Genomic DNA, 27158 nt, shown 5'->3' on the forward strand with positions numbered 1-27158 from the left:
TTAGCCAACAAAAATGTAATAAGAATTGTTTTGAGTCTTAGATAATAACTAAGCGATGTTCTTAATTTGAATTTCCTTAATTACTTTTGTCCGCGCATAGTGTCTTTTAATTACATAGTAACGAGAATTTATTATCGTCTGCTCCAAAGAATTTTTTTTTTTCAAAAGGCGTGTGGCAATATCTAAACACATAACTATACTAAGAAGAAAATTTTCTAGCTAAAACTATCGTAATCTATTTAAGCGCATGATTTGGATTAGTGTGTTAGACTTTCTTCTGTTGCGCTACTTAAGTATTTTCTTCATTACTGACTTATATGTTTTAAGAATAAATAGTAATGCTTGGTAAATAATTTTCTTTCAACATTGTCGATCGTTGACTTCCAAATTTCCTAACGAAATCTTAACGAATATTTTTCAAGCTTTTTCAGAATATTGTCAACTCAAAATGAAATAAATGTCTATATATAATAGTGTCCGTATGCTGCTGTTTTAAAGGAAATGTTTAGAAATTAAATTTTCGTCAGTAATTCAACTTTCATTTAAAAGTTGTAATTTACAATTAATAATAATAAATAAATGTGTAAAAATATGTAAATAAATAAAAACCTAAAAAAATTAAGTTTCGTTTATGAAAATTTCATACCTGAAAGCAAATTTTCAAAGAAAATGGAATGTTCAATAATATTTAGAATGTTAGATTATTTTGTGTGCAGTAGCTCACATTTGTTTCCGAACGCTTGTATTTTTCAGTTTTATTTGCAAATATCGTTACTAAATATTTGCAAAATTACTTTACTTTTCTTTCACATATAATACTGATAATCTGTTTTAAAACCTGCTTGTTTTGAAAAACGTTATTCAAAACGCTCTTGTTAACAAAATAATTTATTCAAAAGATTCAGAAAACGAATTAGCGTAAGTGTTCATTGAGCAAACAGTTTGTATTTGTAGAGACTCTCATTTGTTTTTTGCTTACTTGTTTTAGATTTATTTACAAATACCAGTTACTAAATACAAGTGAAATGTCTTAATTTGTTTTGCATGTGCTTTTGATCTTCTTATCTAAAACCTGTTTATTAAAAAAATTATTCAAAATGTTTCGACAAATAAAATACTTTATTCGAAAAGTTTTGAAAATGAACTCACTATTCGTACAGTTTCAATAAACAGTTTATATTTAATATAAACGTGAAAATAACGGTACATTTAATACAGTAGAACTCCAATGATCCGAATCAATTGGAACCGGATAGTCAGAAATTTAGATAATGGGATTTTTTCCTAAGAAAGAGTCTACACACTTTAATTAATTAGTGTATGTACTGTATGTTGAAAAAAGAAAAACCTATTTTAAAGAAAATGAGGTTTTAATTAATTGAAATGAAAAAGCAACACCTTTACGTACATATTATATAACGTACAGTGCAGTACTTCCAAATGCTGAAAATTCTTGGTTGCTGAACTGCCTTCATCCGTTTTTGGGAAGCCAAGTCGTGCATACACTTGATAATGAGAAGTTCCCATGTTGACACACTCGGGCGGACGCTCTATTTACTTCAACGCAGTTTCAACGCCGGCAAACGCTTCAGTAATGATGGTCCCCTGCCAGCTTCGACATTAAGGTCATCTTCTTCCTCGACACTTTCTTCTCTCACACTTTCAATAATTCATGAGACCCTGTATTTCAAATTCTAGATGATGATAAACTTTCAATAAGTTTATCATCATTTAGAATTTGAAATACAGGGTCTCATGAATTACATACCATCCATTCTGCTGTATCCTCAACTCTAACTTCTGAATATCCAGTAATTTTCAAAAGAATGTTTCTTAATTCTTCATCTTCTGTCTCTTCCCTTTCCTTTTCTTGAGCTTGTTTTTCCTTTTTCTCCTTTTCCTTCTCTTATTCAGTTAATTCTGAAAAATTATGAAATTATGAAAGCGATTCGGATTGTCGGAGTTCGTACTGCACTTCATTTGAAATCATTTAGTTAAAATTACACTTTTCATGCTCTTTCGATGGATTTAACTAATTTTTTCGTAAGAATATTCCATGTTTTTCCAGGCCCCCGTAAGAATTCTTTTTAGTATATCTTTCAATGAAATATTATATTTTCTTATTCTTTAGTTTAACCCACTCCTTATATATTCGATAGGATTGAAGAATGGACTGGAAAATATGGAGGAGCTTTGATAACTTCAGGCATGTATCCTAACCACAAGCAAAAATTTAGGTCAGTATGTTTAGGATCTTTATCGTGATCGAATTTAAATCTTATGAAAATTTTCAGGTTTTCCTTAATAATATTTATATGTTTTTTGTAGGATAAATCTCAGCTTCCTAGGTATTAGCTTGAAATGCAGTCCATGCTTCTGTGCATTTTCAATAGTATCGGGTTGGAGGGAAAGTTCTGTCGTATTTTAAATAGGCAGGTGATTTTTCTTGTAAATAAAAAAAACATCTGGCTAGTGAGTCAATCGGAATTTTTTTTTGTTTTTTTAGCTGCTGTATAATATAAAAGGTGCCCTTTTCTCCACGTCCGGATTTATTTATGTCAAGTGCCCTTGGGCTTTAATTTTGGAACCGGCAACATTGCTCTTCGCAATAGCTTGGTCAATTATAGAGTCTAAGTCTAAGTCATTCATCATTTACTTGTAATATTTAAAGGGAAAACCATGTCGGTAGATAAAGTGCATTTACGACACTGCATTTTATATGAATTCCAAAAAGGAAGCAACGCATCTGTTGCATGTAAAAATTTATGTGCGGTATTTGGAAAAGATATTGTAAATGTTCGTACTTGTCAAAGATGGTTTAGCAAATTTCGTTCCGGGGACCTGAGCCTCAAAGAAAGTGTTAGATCTGGACGACCATCCAAGATCGATAATGATGTTTTGCGATCCATGTTGGAAAATAATCCACATTTAACAAGTCGAGAAATTGCAGAAGAGTTTGGCATTCATCATACAACTGTTGGAGATCACATTACATCTCTTGGGTTTGTGTTAAAGCAAAGTGTTTGGGTTCCACATGAATTAACGGAAAAGAATTTGTCTGATCGTGTAAGAATATGTTCATCACATCTGATTAGACACAATGTGGAGCCGTTTTTGGACAGGCTGGTTACTGGAGATGAAAAGTGGATTCTTTACGAGAATATTAAAAGAAAAAAAATCTTACTGCAAACCAGGAACATCATCAGCAACAGTTCCAAAACCAAGTATCCATCAACGAAAAGTACTGCTTTGTTTGTGGTGGGACAGGAAAGGTCCAGTGTATTACGAGTAGCTGAAACAGGGAAAAAACATCAACGCGGATCTGTACTGCAATCAGCTGGATAAATTGAATGCAGCTATCAAAGAAAAAAGGCCAGCATTAGCGTCCAGAAAAGGAATAGTGTTCCATCACGATAATGCTCGCCCGCATACTGCAGTGGTGACACTACAAAAACTGAATGCGTTAGGATGGGAAATCCTTAGTCACCTCCCGTATTCACCTGACATTGCACCTACCTGTTCAGATCTCTGCAAAATTATCTAACGGGAAAAAAATTCAAGTCTTTTGAAAGTGTTTCTAAGGCAGTTGCTGACTATTTTAACTCCATGGATGAGAACTTCTACAAAACAGGAATTTACAGGTTACCTGGAAGATGGCAACAGGTTGTAACAAATAACGGAGCATATATAATTGATTAATATTAAACACATATTTTTATAAATGAATTCAAATATTTTCTTTAAAATACGACAGAACTTTCCCTCCAACCCACAAACACGAAATTTCCATCATTTTATAACATCAATGACAGCTGAACGAACGGAATTTCAAGAATGTTTTACATATTTTGAATAATTTTACCGTACTTAATAATGAATAATTTAATTTCCAGCAGAACTTACTTATACTTTGTAATGCCCTACCATGTTTATTTCAGATTTGAAAACGCTAAATGCATTTTGCTAGGCAAGTAATAATTTCAAAACGCAGATGATGATTCTTGGGATGCATTTTCATTTAAAAAAAAACTTGTAACAAGACACATTATCTAGCAAGGCATTTGAACAAAAACTTGGAATTTCCGAATTATTGTGTGAGTTCCAGATTACGACATTTGCAATAAACTATTTTATTATAAGGAATATTTTGATGATACTTATTTTACAACAAGCAAGGCTTAGAATAGAGAAAAAATAATGTATGGGAAAAAAGTTAGAAGTTGTGTTTCAGTATTTAGTACAAGATCTATGCAAATAAATGTCAAAAAGACATGTGTCCAGAAACAAACCTCTCTATGTGAGTTTTATGGGAACCTCTCTATTTGATCTATTGGTGGGGGTAGTGGAAGAACGCGTATAGGAAATAATATATTGCAAGAACGGTAAAACACAATTAAATGTTACATTATAGGTTTATTAATAATTACATTTATTAATTTTAATATACTTGAAATATCATTATTATATAACAAATTAGCTCTGCAGTAAAATCCTCTTTTTCTATATGCATTTTCTTCTCTATATTCTTCTGTATAATCGAATGAAAATGAAACTTTTAACTGCATAAAAATTTCATATTTTTTAATAATTTCTTATTAAAAATAATATTAATTATTGTTATAGGAGTAAGTAATATACAGATTTAATATTTAAAAATATTTATTTAATAAACCTCACATGCTATTTTGACAAAGACACTGTTAAAATGATAGCCCATTTTTGTGCTAATGTGAATGCGAAGATGAATTTTTAAAAATATATGCAACAGAAGATTGAAATAAGAAACTGATTTAGTTTGAACGAATGAGTTCTCTAACAAAATAAAAAATATTCTTTTCTTGTAAATATATGTCTGTGTTATACGGTATAAATATATACCTATATATAGGTATATATTATATAGGTATATATTCCCACCCTGTTACACGGCCCGGTGACCTCAGTACTTTTATTCTTACATGTTGTAAAATGTGCATTTTCTGGTTTAAAAGTGGTTATTCTTATGTTCCTGTTAAAGTTGTATACTTTCAGTTAATCTGCATGCAATAGTTTTAGAATTATTAAGAATTTAAATGATTAATTACCACTAGGCCTAATACGTCCGTCATTTGTTTACATTTGAAACTCTTAGTAGAATAGTGAATTAAGTCCAGCTGGTGCACCAACTTCAGTACCTTATTTGCCAGTGGAACCAAAAGATAACTTTCAACTTTGTACACCGAAAATATGGTCTTCCTACCCGTTGTCCGAATTGCTTGTTTTTGTGTAAAAACTTTAATTTTAATTGTAAAAAGTTTTTAACTGTTTGGTATTTTAAGAGTTTCTGTACTTTGCAATTTTAAATGAACATGTTTTGAGTTTTTATGCATTTTTGGTTTGCCGCGAAATGAGAACGGAATTGATAGAATGTGCAGTATATCTCTAATGAAATTTGACGAAATGCATTTAAATGAAAGGCAGCCAAAAATGTCTATACTTTAAGTGGCCGTAAAAAAATCATGTGGTCTCCACATCGGATATTTTAAATTATATTTAAGCGATAATATGATTTCGAACAAAATTTGATATTTTTAATACGCATCCTTTTAGATTAACAGAGAAAATCACTTGAACATTTAACTTTGAAATAATTCTTTTTATTTCATTTATTATCAAGGTAACCAGTATTAGTTTATTATAGAGCTTTGAAGCCGGATATTTTATGTGATAGATGAAAGGGCGTATTGATCAAGATACTATTTTACTTGTACCTGTACTTTTCTTACATTTTAAAGAAAAAGCTAATTATTTGTACGATTTTTATTTACAAGTGTTAGCTGCATAAAATTTGGAATCTCTCCAAATGCAGTTTATTTTATATATCTTATATGATATATATATATATATATATATATATATGTATGTATATATATATATATATATATATATATATGTATGTATATATATATATATATATATATATATGTATGTATATATATATATATATATATATAGCAACCGTATTTTGGAGTAAGATTTGAATGAAACTGTCAGTTTCAAGAGCGATCAGATACAGGAGGTCTTCTTCACGATCAAAACTATTTTTTAAAATAGAAAGAATGACTACCGTTTTGATAACGAAAGCAAGGGAAAGAGCAAAACGAACACAAGCGTAATGCTCTCTAGAGAAAAAGCATAAATAATATGTGAACAACTGAGATATTAAAATTCTGAAGCATTGGGAAACACTGGATTGTAAATAATGCCATTAATTAAATAAGATAAAATTTTGAGGACTTGAACTAACATCTTTTCTATGTTGAAAAGGAATATGACATTAAATTCATATTATATTGTTAATTTATTAGATTTTAAACAAGAGGTACACGTGTGATAAAATCGTAAATTTATAACATTTATATTACTTCTGCAAGTAGAAATAGAATACATTCAAAGATCTATACATTCTTTATCTAGATTGAGATTAAAAATGGCCGAGGACTTCAAATACACTCATATATTTTATCTATGATGTCTAATATTTAAATACGCACAATTATTTTGAATTCAAGATTACATTTTATTTTTCTACCAATATTAAAAAAGCGATAAAATGTAAAAACGCATCCAGTTGAAAATGTTAATGAAAATGTAGTCAACACCAGGAATCAGAATATGAAGACGAAATAATAATTGTTGCTCAACTGTTGATAAAACGTTAAGGGAAAAAGAGAGAAATACAATTATAATTTTCACTAATTTGGTTTCTCCTTTATCTTGAGGCAATTTTTATCAGTATTACCATTATAAAGGGTAAAAAAGAAATCATTAATAAAAAAGTACTGGCCAAATTCTGTTTCAGGGGAGAAATTTCTGTTTTTTTTAATTAAAAATGATTTCTTTTACTACTCGATGTTCAAAATCGGTATCCTAACGCTGCAGTTTTTGCAATTAAAATATTTTATGTTCATTTAAATACACGAAATGAGCATAAAAACTCTAGAAGTTTTTCTTCTAACGCAGACTGTCTTTTTCGCGGATGTGAAACATTTTTTGTTTCTTTTAATGGAAGGAATACTTCCCTTTTCATTTCTCATGAAGTAGCTTTAGTACACAATATTTCGAAAATCAAAGGAAAAAAAACATAAACAGAATCAGATAGTAAAGAAATAAAGTTCTATTTTACGTAAGAAAAAAGAAAGAAAAGAAAATGTGTTTATAAAATTATGAAACAACAGGCCCATCTCAATGTTTTCGTAATGGTATACACGTTTAAAATTGTATTAAATAACGTTATAATGTTATATATTTTTAATTGTATTATATAATATTAAAATCTTATGCACGTTTAAATTCGTAGTTTATAATATTATAACGTTACGTAAATTTAAAATTTTGGTGAAAATCAAATTTAATCCCAAATAAAATTTTCTAAAAATCCACAGGAAGGGAAAAAATAATAATAAAATAAATAATAATAAAATAAATAAATAAATAAAATTATAGCATATCTGAAAAATTATCTAATTGTTACCACATGTTCTATTCAAATACTATAATAAAAATCTGAAAGGTTTCAGATTTTAAATTACGTCCAAAGGGGCATTTTTTTTTAACATTTTGTGTGTTACATTTATTTATTAAATATCCTGTTCTTCGCACTTAAACCATAAAATTCAGTTCAAGAGCAATATCGCAAAATAATTTTAAATTGAGCATATCTGTAGAATTTCCGATACACAGTCTCACGCGGTGGAGATAAAATTGTTTTTTATGTACACCATTGCAATTGCTCGCTTTGAAATCCTTGAGTTTGTTTATCAAAATTTCGTTAAAGTTTTATAAAATATGAAATCGATAATAAAACATATTTCAAATTCCAATTGTAGGCTTCCAGATGCCAATATTCGCAGTAGGATTACGTCATTCAAAATTGGATGGCTCTAGATGCCGTTGTTGTCTCACAATGCGAGAAACATACATACATTTATGCAGATTCTTCATTATTTAATTCCTCAAATATAATACAGGGCGATAATATTTGGTGGCAACAGTTTGAAAAGTGAAACGGAGATTCAAAGTGATTCGACGCAAAATCGCAAAACGAAAACAATAGTCCCTCAAGGACAAAGCCCCTTTGGACTAATAAAAATAGATATTATTCCGCAGTTTCATTTCACGAACTATTTATAAAATAATGTAAAATTATCTTTAAACTGTCTTGTGACGTTTATGTTAATGAACCATTTTTTATGCTAAAATCTCTTTCTGTATTCCTAATACTTCAATTATTTCACCTGAATATGCAAATGTAAGTGATTGTATTTGTGCTAATGGCCTAAGTTTAACAGGCAGAGGGTTTCCATTTCCACTTGGGCATCTTCTGTGCCCGAAATGAGAAAACACTCTCCCAGCTTGTCAGTTGTCCATTTTCTTTAACAGAAAATCGTTCGTTTTAATTAACCAACCCCGATGCTGGGATGTAAGTTAAACGCTCGAACTGTCAGTAATTTATATGTGTGTTATTTGTTATTGCCGCGAGATAAGATTGTTGTTGTTGCTGTGACTAATCTCACGTATCAGAACTCATCAAAACCAAGCTCACGAATTTCGGTTTGGCAAGGAGTATGGGACTGCGTTTACCACTCGCAAGAGCCTTGAGCATCATGTAGATAACAGTATGAATTTTGCTCTCTTCACCCTAATTTTAAGGAAAAGTACCCCGGGGCGGTCTGAAAGTAGCCCACCCGTCTTCTTCTACCATAAAACACACTAGAGGAATTTCGGCCTGTCATATACTATTTAGAGAGACGCCATGCCTGAAAGACTAAATAGACAATTTCAACTTCCAAGCCTTATCCGCGATTCGAAAATGTTTGTTTTGAAATTTTTTTTGTTATATATATATATATATATATATATATATATAGTTCTGCGTTTCAAGATGAAATCAACAATTAAATTTGTAATCTGCTCCTGTTGTATTCATTCCATTAATGCTAATGAAAGTCGGGGCAAAATTTCGTTTGGCAAATAAGAAAGTTAGATTAAGATTCAAATTAAGCAAACCTAAATTTAACAGTTAAGCTTACTTTTTACTATACGTTAGGCCGGATGTTTTGGCCGGCGCCATTTCCCATTTCGCCGGCGCAAGCGATAAAGTCGCCGAAAATGGTAGAACTGATGCCAACGTGAATACCTTCGCTGATAACCTTTCACGGCACTTTTTCAAAACAAGTCGCTGAGATTTATTATCAGATTTACCTTTTGTTTTTGTTTTTCAATATTGGCATACAGTTACATTGAATTTTTTTAATTATAATATTGAAATAATTCTTGCATTTAAACTCGTATTCCATACTGAGATTTAACTTGAAATTAATGTAGATAATTCCTGAGAGAATCAGATTTTTGTAGCGTATTTTACGTGAGATGAGATCGTTTGGGATCACGTGGTATTAACCTGCGAATCAAGAGGTTATGCCATGAAAGCATAGTAAATCTTTAATTTAACGTCTTTTACAAATATGTCAAAAATGGATGAAAAACCAATGAAAATTTGGGATTTGCCCAGGACAGAGGAAGAATCCGTCAGATTCTTTCAAGCGAAAGGAGTTTTGCCTAACATTGCTATTTGTGAAAATAATCATGAAATGAAATTATATTTCGGAGACGAAATTCAATGGCGTTTCAACCTTTCAACTTGCCGCAGTAAAAGAAGTATACGGAAAGGCACATGGTTTGAATCATCGAGATTGAGTTTCTTGAAGTTTTTAAGATTCATTTATGGTTGGAGTGAAGAATTAACGGTGCTACTTTGATAGACGGTTGCACGGATTTTTGGCGATTTACGTTGGCGCAATTGTTGGCGCGATTTCTACAAACGTCAGCCATCTTGAAAAACGCTGTTTTTACGCATAGTAAAGTATTCGAAACTTAAAAAAAAAATAAATATCGTTAGAAATAATGGATTAATTTTTTTGTTGAAAATGTCGTTTTTTAAGATGGCAGGCAAGTGTAAATAAATACATTTACTATGAGTATAAAATACTAAAGTAAGGTTATTATTACTTTCATATAGCAAAGAAGAGAATAAAAACACCGCTATAAAAACACTGTGCCAACGTTTAATTAGATTAAAATATTACTGAAATTGAATATCGAAATAAAAAACATCATCCAACATTTAAAAGAATTAGAATATTACTAAATTTAAATACTTTAAAATACGTTATATAGAATATAATATATATATATATATATATTATATAGAATAAATACATTTACTACAAGTATAAAATACTAAAGAAAGGTTAAATTATTACTTTCATATAGCATAGAAATAGAATAAAAATACCACTATAAAAACATTGCGCCAACGTTTAATTGGATTAAAATATTACGTAAATTGAATATCGAATTAAAAACCATCATACCAACGTTTAAAAGAATTAAAATATTACTTAAATTAAATACTTTAAAATAAGTAAATAAGAACGCTTCGTACACTAGAGCTAAAATGACAGCAATTAGTTTATTGTCGGTAAAAAAGGAGGAATGTCTAATAATTTTCTTACCGTTACAGCGGTTATTTCTTCCAACATGACCACAATATCATATACGGCCGTCTCAGAATCGGCTCTTCTAACGGTCTTCATCTGTGATCTACACTTTCGCACTTCATTGAAGAAACAATTAGCGACGTTTCCTTCAAAAATTTAAAATAAATTTCCTCTGACCCTTGTAAGAATTTATAAATAAATCCTAGATTAGGAAAGCCAGGCTGGCGAAAATAAGGTCTCAAAGGACAATTTTTTGATTCCGAAACCAAAAAATTCTTGGTACTTATCAAAAACAACATAATACAATACAATACAATTTTGTAGATCCGGAAACTGGAACACACACGCAAAAAATTGAAAGACTATGGTGGAATAAGAAACACAGAGGAACTGCTCGGCATCATCTGGAAAGTTACCTCGCCGAATTTATGTGGCGAAAGGACACAAAAGACCCATTTGAAAAACTTCTAAACGATATTAAAATATTTATGACTCCAAAATAAAAAAAAATGTTTAAAATTCTTAGAATTAACAATTCTTAACATTTTTTATGTGTATACTGTGTGTTGTCGCCAATAAGGTCTGCTTGGCGAGATTTGCGCCGGAGAAAGGGAAATGGCGAGGTTTGCGCCGGCGAAACGGAAAAGTACCCAAAAATGTTTAAATTTCACTGCTATCTGAAAACTTAAACTTATAGTCTAATATCTTGAAGAGTTGGCTGTTTAAATTTTATTTTTTTAAATATTTAAAATACAAACAAATATAAAACTCACGAGATTAAAGAGAAACTGCAATATGATCTTAGGATGTGGTTTTCAGTTTATAATTTCTCAGATCATATCAAGCAAAATAGTAATGACAGGCCAACAAATTAAAAAATTCATCCCCAAAATTCCTCAGGTAAAGATGATAAACTCATGTAATTAAAAGGATCTGTTGAGAATATCAGTGCCAAACAAAGGGGGGGGGGTAATTGGTATGCTGTTTAATGCTACATCGAGACTGTTATTCCTAAAATACGTGTTTGTTGCTTTTAAATCGGTTAGTTTATCACTCAAGATTAAATATGAAAGTATCTTAGGCTTCACTGAATGGCAACACGCTAGTGCGTGTGAGATGAAAGTATTGTATTTCCGGCCGCGGCAATACATTGCTTTCATAGAACCGAGTTTGTTAATTAAAACTAAAAATAAATACCTTACGTTTTTCCGAATGACAATAAGTCTTTCGTGCTCAAGATAAAAATGTACCGTACAATGTTGCCACAGCTCGCTTTGTAACCGTTGAGATTGTTAATAAAAAATTCGTTATATGTTTACAAAATATGAAATAGTAACAGAAGAAATTCGAAATTAAAAATTCGTACAGCTAAGTGTGCTCATGTTCGGGTGGAGAACGGCGTTATTCAAAATTTGATGGATCTAAGTACCGCCGTTTCTCCACAATGCAAGACACATGTATACAATTATGCAGATTCTTCATTACTGAATTTCTTTAAAATTTATACGGGGCGATAATATTTGGTGGCAACAATTTGAAAAGTGATAACCCGTTTACAGTAAACTGACACAAAATCCCATTTCCAGACTAAAGCCTCTGTTAGGTTTGTAAACATTTACAAATTCAATAAGTGACTGCAAATTTAAAATTCAATCAAATACTCTGTGAAAAGAATTATAAAATAAAATACACAAAATAAGTAAGTAAATAAGAGTAATACACAACACTGAGAAAATGCATAAAAACCAATCTGCAAACAAATAACCACAAATATTCAAACAAACTTACAAAGATATTCTGAATCATCACACTTCTCCGAATATCACTACGCTGACTGATTACTGCCAGATTCATGAGATATTTTCATCAAATCCATTTCATCTTGAAGTCTTGAATTTCCCGACTTTTAAATAGTTTCTTATTTGGTTGCGCGTATTAATTTGTGCATATTCATAAAAGTTTAACACATAAAATCTTTACATTAGACTAATATTCCGATTAGTTCATATTAAGCAACAGCAAAAATACAGTTTTCTGGTTGTTGTTAGAGCATTTCACTAACTGAATTGTTTTATTATTGGAGACAATATAAATATTCGATTTTACGTTTGTGAATCTTTCCACTGCCGTGCTCAGTTATTCACAAAATACTCATAATTTCGAGAAACGTTTTTATAGTTTTTACATATATACTATTACTACATATAACATTTATTTTTCATTTCAAACTGAAATAAAATTTATCTACCCACACATTATTGAAATAAAATAAAAACTAGGTACTTCTTAATAAAATTTCATTTTTGATTAATTATTAATTCTTATTAATAAATTTATTTAGACTTTTGAAAGCACAAACGTATAACTACTCCAATTTAAACAAAACTGCAATTACAAATTTTATATAAAAAATTCTTAGAACATTCTTCTGAAGTTGTCATTGAGACAAAGCATAACTCTGTTTCCTTTATTTGTGGCTCGTTATCTTTATTTTCTTTTTTCGTCTGCGAAAATCATTTTAATTTTACGTTTCACAAAATTGTACAATGATCAACATGTTAAGAAGTGGTAGGAATTTATTCTTATCTGTCCTAACACTATACATGTTATCGTTTACTATAAATTAAATAATTCATAAATATAATAAATAAGTTACTTATATTATTTATCTTATTCATAAATTTAATAAATAAGATGCTTATAATAAATAAGATAGGTGACTTACTTTCATACTAGTAATTAATTCCCATCGCGATCTCAATATTAGGCATAAATTTATATGATTATAAGTAACAGATTTAAAATGGGCAGAATGCTTAATTAAATGGGCAATTTAAAATAAGTTCAAAATCCTCGCAGTATCACATCTAAATATATATATGATATTAATGTAGCTTCGACTTCTTTGTTTTAAAGTAAGCCACATAAATGAAGTGTTTTCTAAAAACTAAGCTTTATTTCTCAGAAAGTTCTCCTGTCACACGCACCTAAGAAGAAAAATGAAAAGGTTTCTGAAGTTTTAGAATGTGTTGTTTGAATAATGAAGATGAATGCTGTTTTCTTGCGTTTTAAATGCATCTACACAAATAATTTCTCTGAATGTATCTTTCTAGGTAGTTACTCCATGTGGAAAACATTAAGGACTCTCACGTCAGAATTTCGTGACTAAATTTGGATTTTGGAATTTCAAATATTTCATCAGAAAGAATGGAATTTCAAAGGAAGCGAGAGCGAAATCTTTTCGTTCAACGGGAAAAGTTCAACATGAGATATCATTATGCAGAATGTTTTTAGAAATCGGTTAGAAAAATTCAAATTTCTCGAATTCATAAGGAAGTTGAAACAGCTGCGTTACAAAGAAAGTGCGTGAAATATGTTTATGCAGTAAAATCTGAAGCTAAACATTCATTTAAATAAAATCATAAAAATAAATTTAGAAGAATATATAGAGTTTTGTTTTATTTGGAGAAAAATACCTTTATAGGTTTTGTTATTAGAAAAAGCATTTTAAGTTTTTGAAAAAGGCTTCCTGCAGTCCTTTTGATGTGTCACTCACTGTATTTACTATAATTTGCTTTATTTTGATTTTACTCCACGATAAGTGCAATTTTCTTAAAGTGAAAAATAAATTAAAGTTACAGATTTGCAATTTGAGTTTTCAGACCCTAAATTAAAATTTTAAAGAAACTGTGATATATTTCTAATTGATAGCAACGTTTAAGTTCACTTCTTCTTATAATCAGTATTTAATTATATATGTATGCAATATGAAGACTTAAAAAATAAAATCTATTCTTTTCGTACGATGAAATATATTTGCACGTGCCAATCTATGACACGCTAACTTAACAGCAATTGTAAACATTCGAAATTCTGCAAAAATACCATTGATAAGATAGAGATAAGCTGCAGATTCCTAAAATTGTGTCTTATTGTACACTCGAGGGCAAAATTAATAGAATTTGCATATTATGTGTATTTTTACGTATCGTATTCAACCAAAGTACTAATCATGCCTGCAAAGAATTATGCTAATATTCAAAGTCTAATACATAAGTGTATACAAGCGGGTGTCTGCTGAGCTGTGTTTATGGAAAGGATATAAGTGAACGAGGGCTTTTCAACGATGTGTGTACTCGTATTCCTTCACTACATTCACCCTGTATCTCGCAATAGTTGGGTAAATATTTTAAGAAATCAGGTAAAATGAGTAGCCAACGAACGTATGGATGGCAGAATGAGGTGGTGAGTTGTCAGTAGATTGGACGCAGGCCAATCACAAGGGCATGTAAATCACTGAGCTTTGTAATCACAAGGTGATTACAAAGCTCAGTGTAACCCAGTGTCATCTGCCATTTGTGGAAACAATTTCAGGACACTGGATGTGGTTACACAGGACTGCTATAGCTTCACAGCTCTCATGTTAGCCGTATGCTGCCACAGGAACTTTCCACGCTGCTTTTCACCGTCTACAGTGTCCAAAAGGCTTATGAGATAGGCTATTTGTGTCTCGCTCACTGCATCACACAAGACACAGCGCGTTTAGCGTGGCGCAATCACCTTGTGCCTTGGACCAAAATTCAGTGGAGCATTGTGCTTTTTACAGATGGGTGGATATTTTGCATGGTCACTGATTATCGGCGTAGCAGTATCTGGAGAGAGCCCGGAACACAATACCATCCCTCCCTCAGCAGGCAAAGGGATCATTACGTATTATGATGGTGAAGATGGAATGGTTTGGGCAGGCATTATGGTGGACGGCCGCACACTCCTGCAGTTGCTTGACAAAGACTCACCATCAGGTATAGAAAGGAGATCTTAGAGCCCTATGTTCGACTTTTCAGGGGCGCAGTTTGTCTCCGGTTCCTGTTAATGGAAGACAAGGCTCATCCGTATAGAGCTCAGCTGGTCGACGATTAGCTGGAATATGAGGGCATTCGCCGCATGGATTGATGACCAGCCAGCATGTCTGGACACTCTTGGGAAGCCATCTCGCCATTTCCCTCTGAGAACCAGCCCGGAATTGAAAACCACAGGAACTCCTCAAATATCTTTTGCCTAGTATACCGTAGCGCTGCGTGACCTGTCAGGCTATGAGAGGAGACCATACCCCATATCAGAATCAATTTTAGTTCGATACCATAACATTGATTTTGGGCATTGCTGCACTATGAGCTTCACTGAAAATAATGCTTTAAAATGACTTTCGAATGGTGCATCTTTCTCTCTGTTATAAATATCTATTTATGCTAAATTTCATTAAAATCTGCCCATTAGTTTTTCAGATATTTGACATAATGTGCAAATTTTCTTACTTTTCCACGCGAATATATTTTTATTATCAAGACTCGTATTAAAACTCACATTACAGTTTGAATAAATTTAAAAACGAAATATGCAGACAATTGCATTCTGTATTTCATTAGAGAATTTCATCACATAAATTAGATTTTATATTTTATGTAGTCGAGTCCATACACAAATTTAGAGTAAGAAACTTTGTTTATTGCAAATTAATATGGCGTTGAAAAGGCAGTATTGGTAATACTAATGATATAAATATTAACAAAGATTTTTCAAATTATTATTAAGATGTATAATATAATTAGCTCAAAAGGTTATTTATCTCGAAGCAAGATTTTGCATTTTTTCACTTTAATGCGTGTTTTCACTTTTGATTCGAGTCTTGCCTAGGAAAAACATAAGATATTATTCTTTCACATTTAATCTGTCTGCTATTAATTAATAAACTAAACTATTTAAAAGCAATAAATGCAGTTCTTTAGAAAATATTTTTTTTATTTTTTCAAGCTGATTGATTTAAATAAAAAGGCATTAAGTACATGATAAATAGCTATTATAAACATTAAATATTTTAACACTTTTCAAATGTATGGAAGAGATATAATATTCCGAAGTTAGTCTAAATGCATATTCATTTAATATCCTGTAACATGTGCGCTATACCAGTTGGTCCATCTCTTTTGATAAACCGTATTAAATTTTCAAAGAACACTTTTGGGCGATGGTTAAAAACTGAACTCGATTTTTTTATTTTGACACCCTGTTGATTTTATAAAGTGAAATATAAGAAAGTAGATTTTATGTTTCGTCGAATCAGCAACTAATTTTGTATTTGAAAGACTAGAGTTTTACCTTTCACTTAAAGCGAATATCTGAATTTAGATGTTAATAAAAAGCACACTCGCATGCTTGCACGGAAAAAAATTATGTACAAATTTTTATATAAATGTAAATTTTTAATTTCAGTCTTCTTAAACGTTTCTTTAAAAATATTCTTACCTTGGATTTTGCATAGGGAAGACAGGAATGGCGATCCATTTTCATAATTTAATTTTTTGTCTATTTTAAACGGACATTTTTATAAAATGTATAACAGAATTATTGCCATGCCTATTCTCTACAGAATATGATATTTTTAATTAACTATAAATAATGTTGAGCCTAAAATTTCAGAGTTCTAAAAATTTGCAAATCTGCTTAAAAATTAGGGACACCAATAATATCACAAAAAAGTATAAATTTAAGTTATTATTGTATTTTTAACGTAAAAAAGTCAGAAGTTCTAAACACCACTGTAATAAAAATAAGTGAAACTTTAGAAAATGATAGCAAATCTAATTGGCAGATACACATTATTATATCACATCAAGAAATACCAGGTTTCTTTGAGCCTCCATAATGAACAATTTTCTTTTGCACTGAGAATCTGACAATCTGAAAATCATTCACACTCAAGCATTTCATTAAAATTCCAGGAGATATGTTTTGTATTTATTATATGGATTAAATCCATATTGCAAGAATAATTTTCCGAAACATTTCATAAAATCCTTTTGCCTTTATTACGTAGAATATTTTCATTGGGACATTTGATCCCTAGAATCATGTATCCGTAGAAAAGTGAGATCAAATATTCTAACTCTATGTTTTAAATAAAAATATGTTGTAGATAGTAAATAAACGTAATTAATTTTTTGTCAAAATCATAATTGTAGAGCAAAAGTTTATATTTTAAAACAATACAGAATTAATTTGTTCAGATGGGAATAGTAAAAAGCTTATATCATAATATTAGTTCAAAGGGGCTTTGTCCCTGAAGGTCTATTATTTTCGTTTTGCGATTTTGCGTTGAATCACTATAAATGTCTATTTCACTTTTCAAACTGTTGCCATCAAATGTTAGAGTCCTGCATTATATTTGAAGAAATTAAATAATGAAAAATCTGCATAAATGTATGTATATTTCTCGTATTGTGATAAAACAACGGTACATAGAGTCATCGAATTTTGAATAACGTAATCCTCCAACGAATATGAGCATGTGGAAGACCAAATTTGAAATTTGAAATTTGTTTTATGATCGATTTCCTATTTTTTAAAACTTTGACGAATTTTTGATTAACAAACTCAAGGATTTCAAAGCGAGCAATGGCAACGTTGTGCAGAAAAAACATTTTTATCTCCAGCGCGTGAGTCTCTGTATCGGAAATTCTAAAGATATGCTCGTTTTAAAACTATTTTGCGATATTGCTGTTGCACTGGATCTTATGGTTTAAGTGCGAGGAACATGATATTTAATAAAGAAAGGTAACACACAAAATGTTAAAAAACGCCCCTTTGGACGTAATTTAAAATCTGAAACATTTCAGATTTTGTTATAGTTCTTTTTTTTTTTTTTTTTAAATTTTTAACGGTATCTTCTGTATTACAGGGTTAATTTCTTTGATGATTACTAAGTGTAATTGCAATAGAGTTATAATAAAATTCCAGGTTTTCTTACAATTGCGTGTTTATTTGAGTAATTAATCCTCAATCATTAACATGCAACAATATAATATCGGTTTCATTCTTTAGTATTAATTGTAATATTCTAAATACTGAATTCATGAAAGACATGCAAAAGTAGTAACTATGTAAATAATTTAAATAAAATGTGATGAGAAAAAAGAACTCATATCAATAGAAAATTTAACTAATGCGCATCATCTAATAAAAATTAAATATACAGTTTAAAATGTATTTTCGAACTATTAAAATCCAAATAAATAATAGCATTGCACTTCTTCGTGATATATTTTATAAGATTTTACCTTGAACATAAAATACCAGCTTATAAATTTTCTTTCCAGAGAGAATTCATGATCTATTTTTAACCGAAAATAAAGTTTCCGAAACAGAAATGGAATATTGTTTTTTAAATATACATTCCAGTATTTCGGTACTCTAGAGCAAGAAACTGAAATCTGAAGTGGCAAACCGAAAAGAATGCCATTCCAAACTTGAACGTTTTTGCATTTAATGTAGCGAGTGTTATATATCTACATATATTAAGTATTGGGTTGGAGGGAAAGTTCTGTCGTATTTAAAAGAAAATATTTGAATTCATTTATAAAAATATGTGTTTAATATTAATCAATTATATATGCTCCGTTATTTGTTACAACCTGTTGCCATCTTCCAGGTAACCTGTAAATTCCTGTTTTGTAGAAGTTCTCATCCATGGAGTTAAAATAGTCAGCAACTGCCTTAGAAACACTTTCAAAAGACTTGAATTTTTTTTCCGTTAGATAACATTGCAGAGATCTGAACAGGTAATAATCAGAGGGTGCAATGTCAGGTGAATACGGGGGTTGACTAAGGATTTCCCATCCTAACGCATTCAGTTTTTGTAGTGTCACCACTGCAGTATGCGGGCGAGCATTATCGTGATGGAACAGTATTCCTTTTCTGGACGCTAATGCTGGCCTTTTTTCTTTGATAGCTGCATTCAATTTATCCAGCTGATTGCAGTACAGATCCGCGTTGATGTTTTCCCTGTTTCAGCAACTCGTAATACACTGGACCTTTCCTGTCCCACCACAAACAAAGCAGTACTTTTCGTTGATGGATACTTGGTTTTGGAACTGTTGCTGATGATGTTCCTGGTTTGCAGTAAGATTTTTTTCTTTTAATATTCTCGTAAAGAATCCACTTTTCATCTCCAGTAACCAGCCTGTCCAAAAACGGCTCCACATTGTGTCTAATCAGATGTGATGAACATATTCTTACACGATCAGACAAATTCTTTTCCGTTAATTCATGTGGAACCCAAACACTTTGCTTTAACACAAACCCAAGAGATGTAATGTGATCTCCAACAGTTGTATGATGAATGCCAAACTCTTCTGCAATTTCTCGACTTGTTAAATGTGGATTATTTTCCAACATGGATCGCAAAACATCATTATCGATCTTGGATGGTCGTCCAGATCGAACACTTTCTTTGAGGCTCAGGTCCCCGGAACGAAATTTGCTAAACCATCTTTCACAAGTACGAACATTTACAATATCTTTTCCAAATTCCGCACATAAATTTTTACATGCAACAGATGCGTTGCTTCCTTTTTGGAATTCATATAAAATGCAGTGTCGTAAATGCACTTTATCTACCGACATGGTTTTCCCTTTAAATATTACAAGTAAATGATGAACGTTAAAAAAGGTCACCTTTTATATTATACAGCAGCTAAAAAAACAAAAAACAAAAAAATCCGATTGACTCACTAGCCAGATTTTTTTTTTATTTACAAGAAAAATCACCTGCCTATTTAAAATACGACAGAACTTTCCCTCCAACCCGATATTATGTTTATGAGTTTTATGAAACTGATGTATTAAACTTAGTACCAAAAATCAAAAATATTTAAATAAATTAAAAAAATAGAAAAAATAAATAAATAAACCAAAAAAGGTGTTTTTTAACGTTTTGTTTGTTACCTTTATTTATAAAATATCATGTTCTTTACACTTAAACCATAAAATCAAATTCAACAGCAATATCACAATGTATTTAAGAAGAGCATATCTTTACAATTTCTAATACATAGTCTCGCACGCTGGAGATAAAAGTGTTTTTTCTTTCCTGTAGTGTTTCCATTGCTCGCTTTGAAATCTTTGAGTTTGTTAATTAAATATTCCTTAAAGTTTTACAAAATATGAAATAGATTATTAAAAAAACTCCAAATTCCAAATGTGGACTTCCAGATGCCCATATTGGAGTGAAGAACTACGTTATTCAGAATTTGATGTCTCTGGGTACTGCTCGTTTTTCACAATGCGAAAAACATACATACATTCATACAAATTCTTCATTATTTAATTTCTTGAAATGTAATGCAGGGCTCTAATATTTGGTAGCAACAATTTGAGAAGTGAAACTCCGTTTTATAGTGGACGACGCAAAATCCCTAAACGAAATTAATAGCCCTTTTGCGCAAATTGGCCCTTTGGACTAATAATCCCCTTTTGAGGATATGGTATATTACGTATAGAGATTAAAATATCTGCAAATTGCTTCTCATAGTTAAGTTATCTGTCAGGAGAAAAAATTAAGCAATAGGATCGACTGCCACAGAGATTCATAAAGTACCTTATTTCCATTATAATCTGTGCGACTATGGAACCACACAGCTTATTAGCCTCCTCTTGTGTTTGAACAGCTACATCTGTAGCGATCTTTCTACGTCGACGAGTCTTACACATTATTATTGCATATATATCATGACTGTTATACGATACTTTTATATATTATACAAACTTATGTCATATGTTACACAAACCTCTCTCATATTCATTAATATTTCTCCATTATTTCTGCAGATAATTGATAATTCTGAGCACCAGCGATTGCAGAATCATTGCAAGTATAGCCATGTGCTTTCCAAAACATAGCTAGAAGTTTCTTATCCTATTAAACATTTTCACAGCCCAGCTCCGTAATACACAAATTTGCCTCAAAATAATTGTCCCAGTTATGTGATTTAAAACACTTTCCCATATAATAATGAGTAACTGAAAACACTGCTTTTACGGGCTGGAAAAATATTGAATTGTTGTAGAAAATTTTGTCAAATTTCCGTGGTTTTACGAATGGAAATCTGAAACCCACATAAATTTGTCTGATGTATTGCTTGTTCTTGCACAGCTGCTTATCTTCAAAACCTGCTATGCAAGAAAATTTGCTACGAAACTTCGTGCAACCCGGAAATTATTGTTGCATGCGGACGGGTTCGTAATGGATTGAATGTACACAAAACCGATCATAGCTTGGTGAAATTTATTTTCACAAAAGAGACACTCTACAATTCCGGAACCTTCCACAAAAGCACTCGCACAGTTCAGTATCGTAGAGAACAATCAGTAGCTGCACTTCAAACTACAAAGAACGTTAAACACAAACAACGCTAAGCGCATCTAAGAGACGAAGCTCTCACAAAGATCTCAATACTCGAAATCAGCTCTGAACTAACAACTGAGAAACTAATGCTCTTCCCTGTCTTATACGCTTTTCCTCCCGGCCGCCGAGAAATCTCTAGTATCTTTCATAAAAGATCTTGTTGTAAAAGTTGGGAAAATAGGAGAAGTGAAAATGAACTACGTGAAAGCCCATATTGGTGTTATAGGCAATGAGAGGGCCGACATGCTGGCCAAAGAGGTTGCTATGGGTAATGCTGCGAATGCGTTCGATATTCAGGCATCAAAAATAATTGTTACTGCTAAACTCAAAGGACTTTTATAGTGATTACTGGAAATAGAAATGGAGCATTTCGGAAAAAAGAAAAGATTATTTGTTAAACTTTGACGTTTCTAAAAGTATGAGAAAGATACGTGATTTTGATTACAATCAAATAATTACTGGACACAGCCGCTTCCCGGCGTACCTGAAACGATTTTATTTGAAAAATAATAGTCTTTGTAATTTTTATAGTGCTGAAGGCAATGCACGACGTTTCATCGAAGACTGGGTATTATTGCGACATGTTAGGAAAAAACATGGTAATATAAAGGAAAGAGAATGTATTTGCAAAGGACTTCATGATATCTATGAATGGCAATTGAACAACAATATTGGAAATTTAAATTTGATCTTTTTAACCGTAAACGCTAAACATGAGGCCGATTATTATTGGCCAGGAGGGTTGCCGCACTCTCGTATATTACATTACGTTACCTTCCACTTCTCGAAATTACTATAAGCATATGACGGCCGGACCCGGTTTTTTGCAATTACGATAGCCATTACAGTTATACAGGGACCGGACCAAAATGTCGCCAAAAGTAGCCAGGTTTGGCAATATTTGGCGATTTTTAATCAAATCTGGTAACAAAAAATAGTCGCCAAAACTATCGCCTGTTTGGTAATATCTCGCCAGTTTAGTGAGATAGCGATCTACCTCAATGCTAAGTAGACTTTCCGCTGTATTCTTATTTTTCAAAACGCGACTATCACACTGTGATGACTTCATGGTTTAATAAGGCACCATTTAGCAAGACGAAACAAACATTTATTAAATATATAATTCAAAGCATAATATAATAGTTACTCAGAGCAGTACGTCGCTCCTACCGCATAGTACAATCTACTACCTTCCTCTTCCGAGGCTAACATGCAACTCCTAATAAATACATTAACCCTTCTCGAAGAAGAGCTACCTGCGCCAAGCATGCTCTGTTGATCGCCAAACAGTTGCCAGATATCACACCCCCGTCGTAAGATTGTTGTTGATATTATTTACAAATCAATCAGCAATCTGGAAACTAAAATCTAGCAACTGTTTGCGATCAACGTGAAAAAGAAAAAAAAACTACATATACTTTTATACATTCTCTCCTAATTTTCAAATCTCAATTACTATAGACATACCTCAATTTACTACATAAACATAGATAACACATTTTTATATATAAACATAGATAAATCATTTTTTAACTTCACTTGTTCCGAACCTTATTATTATTGTAACAATTTATCAATTCTTAATTCAAAGAAACCAAGTTGATATTTTCTTTTATAAACATGTTAAAATATACCCTAGTATTATTCCAATGATGACAGTAAAATTATTAAGTTTCTTATATATATATAAAATTATATTCTTAACATTCCTTTTAATTAATGATGCTGCAGCATGATTTAAATCCTTGGGAGACAAATATCTAAATTTACCACTTACCTCGAATATTTGTTATCCAATAATTTCTCTATCTATTTCAAATTACATAAACATCTTATTTGCACAAAATTGTAAAATGATTATGAAAAGCAAAGAAAACTATCTAATTATTAACTATACAAAATGTTCGTGAAGATGAACAGTAAATTAATGTTCAAAGTTCACAAGTGGGAAGTCTGGATAATGCATCCGCGTTTGACAGTTTTTTACCAGGGCAATGTTCTATTTCGAGATTATATTTCTGCAAAGCTATGGCCCATCGTTGTAATTTGGACGATTGCGAAGCATTTCTCACTATAAAGGCTAGAGGATTATGATCAGTCACAATTTTCACCGATGAACCGAATATCCAAGGTTCAAACTTCTTCAATGCCCATACTATAGCATAAGCTTCACGCTCTATAGTCGGCCAGCTCTGTTGAGGTTTCGATAATTTCTTGCTCGCGTAGCAGATGGGAAATTGCTTCTCTCCCTTTTGCTGTGACAAACATGCACCTATTCCGATTTGGGATGCATCAGAATGAATGACAAACGGATCCTGCAGTGTTGGGGTGATCAGCTCCGTTGACATCGCTAATCGTTCCTTCAGTTGTTGAAATGTTGACTCATGAATTTCTTTCCATTCGAGTATTTCCGGTTGTTTATTTTTCGTGAGTTCTGTGAGTGGGTAGGCGATCTCTGCATACCCTGGGATATAATCGCGATAATATCCTAACAGACTTTTAAGATCTCTTTTCGTTTTCGGCGTTTCCAGCTTCTTGATTGCCTCTATTTTCTCGGGATCTGGTTGATGTTTTCCTGATCCATTGATGTGTCCTAAATATTTAATTTGAGGTTTTGCAAACGAACATTTCTTCGAATTGATAGTAAATCCAAGTGACTCTAGTTTGGTAAAAACTTTATCCAGATGTCGGAGATGAGTGTCGAAATCCGTGGAAAATATAGCTATGTCATCAATATAGGCTCTTGAAAATTGTTGAAATTCTTTCAGCGCGTTATTCATTACTCTCTGAAAAGTTGCTGCTGCGTTCCTTAATCCAAAGTGTAGCACTTTAAACTGATATTGACCTCGATGAGTTTTGAACGATGTGTACTCTTTACTTTGTTCCTCCATGGGAATTGCCCAATATCCTTTCAGCAAATCTAAAGTTGTTATGACGTTGGCTCTTCCTATACTGTACATTAAATCAATGGCATTTTGCATAGGAAAGTCATCTGGCTTCGTCACTGCATTCAAAGCTCGATAATCTAAGCACAATCTGATATCTCCATTTTTTTTGCTTACACAAACTACTGGATGAGCTATTTCTGCATTACTTTCTTCTATTAGTCCCGATTTCAATAATTCTTCTACTTCTTCATCGACCTTGGGTTTCAATGCTTCAGGAATCCTATAAATGTAAGGTTTCTTCCTCTCCATATTGGGTATTAATCTAATTTTATGAGCTTCAACTTTAGCTATTTTCAGCTTTCCGGTGAATAGTGCTCGGTGTTTGTTGATAAGAGCTATCAATTTTCTTCTCTGCTGCGGATTCAAATTTTCTAAATTCAGATTTGCATCTATTTTAAAATCTTCCAGGGGGGTCGAGAGATCTTTTCCTGGTAAAGTTATAATTTCTCCAAATTCTTCTTCATTTTCAAATATCACTCCAACTGCATTGACACTAGCTTGGAATTTTCTAATTTTATTTGCATGAACATGTTTGATCTTTCCATCAGGTAGTTTTACTTTATAGGAATGAGGTGGGCAATGATTCACGATTTCTCCTGGACCAGTCCATCGTGCATAGAGTTTGTTATTTGAATCTGGTATGAGTAAATAAACTTGTTCTCCGATTTTGAAATTTTTTGGTATTGATCTCCGATTAAAGTACTCAGCATATTTTTGTTGTTTATCACTTGCAATTAAATTGGCTTGTTCGGCTGCTTGTTCTAACCTTATTTTTAAAAGTTGTAAGTAATCCACTGCCGATTCACTTAGATTAGGTGGTATAGGTATTTCTCCTGACCATGAAGACTTCAGTACTGCTAAAGGACCTCTTGGTTGTCTTCCATACATCAGCTGAAATGGTGAGACACCCGTGGTGCAGTTTGGTACTTCTCTGTATGCAAAGAGCAGGTATGGATGTGCTTATCCCAATTCGAAGGATCAGTCCTGATGACATGATGTAACATTTGCTTGAAGGACTTGTTCCATCTTTCTACTAATCCATTTGAAGCACTGTAAGCAGGTGTAGAGAACCTGGGGTGAGAACCTAGTCTTTTCTGGAATTCTTTAGTTAATTTTGAAACGAAGTTACTTCCGTTGTCACTAGCTACTGTATTAGGGATTCCTGTTCTCATGAAAATCTCCAAAAGCGCGTCGCAAGTGGCTTTTGCTGTCAAGCTTCTCAGTGGAATGGCTTCTGGCCATCGGGAATGTTGATCTACCAGACATAACACATATTTATGTTTCCTAGCAGAGGAAGGTTCAATAGGTCCAATAATGTCGATGTTAACTGTTTCGAAAGGTAATCCTGGCCTTCTGACCGGTGTGATGGGAATCTTGTCAGATCGCTTTTCTGGACTTTTCAACTGACAATCTTTGCACGTTTTACAAAAGGTTTCAACATCTTGTGCTAATCCAGGCCAATAAAATGAATATCGTATTCGCTCCTTTGTTTTTCTTATCCCAAGATGTGCACCGAAAATGGAACTATGTGCTAATTCCAACACTTGTGCTCTTCTACTAAGTGGAAGCACTAACTGAAAAACATTCTGTCCTAATATTTTTTCTTGGTGATGTAAAAGATGATCAATAAATAAATAATTTCCTTTTTTTTCTATTGCTAGCTTCCATGCTTCTCTCAGCGAGGGACAGTTAACTTGCTCTTCGCGTAGGCGTTCAGCAGACGATAAGTCTCCTCTTCGTTTTTCTCCTCCATAAGCATTAGCGGGGGGGGGGGGATCGACGCTGTCGTTTGACTGTGCATTGGCGAATAAAGTTTGTAAGTTTTCGCTTCCGTAATTATTTCTTTCTGCGTTTTGTTCTTCTGCCGCAGGATTAATCAACAGTTCGTATATTTCTGGAGTTATTAGGCAAGGCACATTTAGCTTATCAGTCACTGCAATTAATGTATCCACAAAATTAAATATATTGCTTCCATGATCTTTATGGTAAATAGGTACACGGCAAACTTTTGCTTCAATTGGTTGTCCGAAAGCAGGTGTTAGCAATATTTTACCTCCTTCTCTCTCCTCTAAATTTGGAATGACCGATGAATGTACGATCGTTATCTGCGTTCCAGAGTCTACGATAGCTTCGATTTTCTCAGAGTTAATAAAAATATCTACTTTTTGCAGTGGTTGAACGATGCGTTCTGCGAATTCAGATCGTAGATGGGATGAGTCTACTTTAGCTACGATGGTTTCTTCTTTTGATGTTCTGTTTGAATTTTTTTGAGTTTTGGAATCATCCTTTCCCTTCTTATTTACTGCAGTTTCGTTCTTTCTTCTTTTGTCTGGACAATCTCTCGCGATGTGTTGATAATTTCCACAAATATAACATTCTTTTTTTCTCGCGTGAAATCTTTCGTGTTTTGGATATTCTTTTCTCATGGGT

At 32.1% G+C, this 27158-nt stretch overlaps 1 protein-coding gene and 1 long non-coding RNA gene across 2 annotated transcripts in view; one reads left to right on the plus strand and one right to left on the minus strand.

Annotated features, from left to right (window-relative positions):
* The window catches only part of LOC118192468 (corticotropin-releasing hormone receptor 1-like), a 523232-nt gene that overhangs the window by 451150 nt on the left and 44924 nt on the right, over positions 1 to 27158 (minus strand). The window lies entirely within an intron of this gene.
* LOC118193726 (uncharacterized) lies at positions 248 to 14117 on the plus strand. The gene is made up of 3 exons (XR_004758980.2): positions 248 to 345; positions 2160 to 2237; positions 13655 to 14117. It is a non-coding gene; the product is annotated as an uncharacterized LOC118193726 (long non-coding RNA).

This window comes from Stegodyphus dumicola, chromosome 10 (assembly GCF_044657685.1).
Source record: "Stegodyphus dumicola isolate Sdum_Otavi_A_Nest chromosome 10, ASM4465768v1".
Classification (NCBI taxonomy): domain Eukaryota; kingdom Metazoa; phylum Arthropoda; class Arachnida; order Araneae; family Eresidae; genus Stegodyphus; species Stegodyphus dumicola.